Here is a 1,623-nt window from a genome sequence, read left to right as displayed (position 1 = left end):
TTTTACCAGAGTATTTTTTAACACAAGTATCTGTACTTTTACTCAAGTACGGAAAGTGAGTACTTTTGCCATCTCTGGTGAAGATGAATCCCTTGCTCAGTATGAAGCTCAAACGTTTCCTCGGGTAAAAGCGGATCCAAACCTCAGGTTTCTATCCTCAGCTCAGTTTGAAGCTCAGTTGATCCTTCCAGGGAGAGAGGGTCCAAAAAATCCAGTTTGCAGGATGACTTCCTGCCGAGAGGCAAAGACAAAAAACAATGTTAAGACTCAGGTTGACTAGAGTAACCCAAACTGGCAAACACTCTGGCGTCGAGGTAGTGGCAGTCAGCAGGTTAAGAGTCCTCCGGTAATGAGGTAACCCCTTGCAGGTGTGTGAGGAGGAGAATCAGTACAAGGCGCTGCCTGGTGGAGGAAGGAAGACAAACACATGAAAACACAGACCACACAGACTGAAGTCCTAACAATATATATATATATATATATATATATGTGTGTGTGTGTATATTTTTCTGTGTGAGGATATAGTGTCATTTTGTGCAAATCCTTACATGAGTTTTTATAAACAATCCATCTTCCTACGGAATAATTTCAAAACTCAGACCTTTTGCCAAAGCCGTCTTCTTTAGGTGTGTTTGCAGCGACTCGCTGCTTTTTCATCCAGAAATGTTGCATTATTTCCGTGCACCAGTTCCAGGTGGTTTCTTGATCCAGTAAAGTTTTTCTGTTGTGGTTTTGAGGACTTTTATTTTTATTACTTTGAATCTATTTGACTGAATGATCTGGTTGGGTTGTGTCTGTAAAGTGCCTTGAGATTACATTAATTGGCGCTTCATAAATAAACTGAATTTAATTGAATTACTCCTTGTTTAAATTTTTAAAGTATAGCTATATAGCTCCAAATAAATGAGGAGTATCCTTTATTTCAGGTTTTCCTCAGAGAACAGAGGTAATGTTGGATCAAATGTCTGCATTAATAGAAGCGGTGGAGATTAGCTCCCAGCTTCCTGATGGTCCCTGAGGATCCGCCTGCAGACAGACTCCTGCTGTTTTACTCCTCTTGTTCTCATTTAACACTTCAGCATACGGCTGCAGCAGACAGGAGGAGATTAATTATGCAAACAGTAATCCTCAGACGCTCCAAAAACAGACATTGCAGGATCTGCACTGGGTTTGATTTTGTGTTGGAGGCAAAGGTGAAACATTTCATTAGAAACTAATAGTATGTTTTTCTGGCGCTTAATTTCTGTTTTAAATGGTATGTTAGGATGGAATAAAATCCAGTGTTTTACACATTGGTTCATGGGGGGGAGGAGGTGCTGGAACATAAAGTGAATAAAATAAAACTGTCTTTAGATGTTCCTTAATGCACAGCTTTGGGAGAGTGGAAAAGCACGGTTACTGGGATTTTTAAACAGGTGTGAGGTACCGCCAACGTCATCTGATCCTGGCCACAGACCTTTTCTTTGTTTAGGAGCCTGACTGTAGCCTGGTGAGACCATCCTGATCTCGCGAGCTTTTAAGGTTTCGCTCGCAGATCAGTCTGGAGACTCTCCGTTAAAGAAAATTTGGAGCCGTTCACCAAACGAACGTCCAATCAGCGTTGGCTTTGAGGCGGGTTGAGGT

This window comes from Cyprinodon variegatus, unplaced genomic scaffold (genome assembly GCF_000732505.1).
Source record: "Cyprinodon variegatus isolate N-32 unplaced genomic scaffold, C_variegatus-1.0 Scaffold517, whole genome shotgun sequence".
Classification (NCBI taxonomy): domain Eukaryota; kingdom Metazoa; phylum Chordata; class Actinopteri; order Cyprinodontiformes; family Cyprinodontidae; genus Cyprinodon; species Cyprinodon variegatus.
This window is presented reverse-complemented; position numbering follows the sequence as displayed.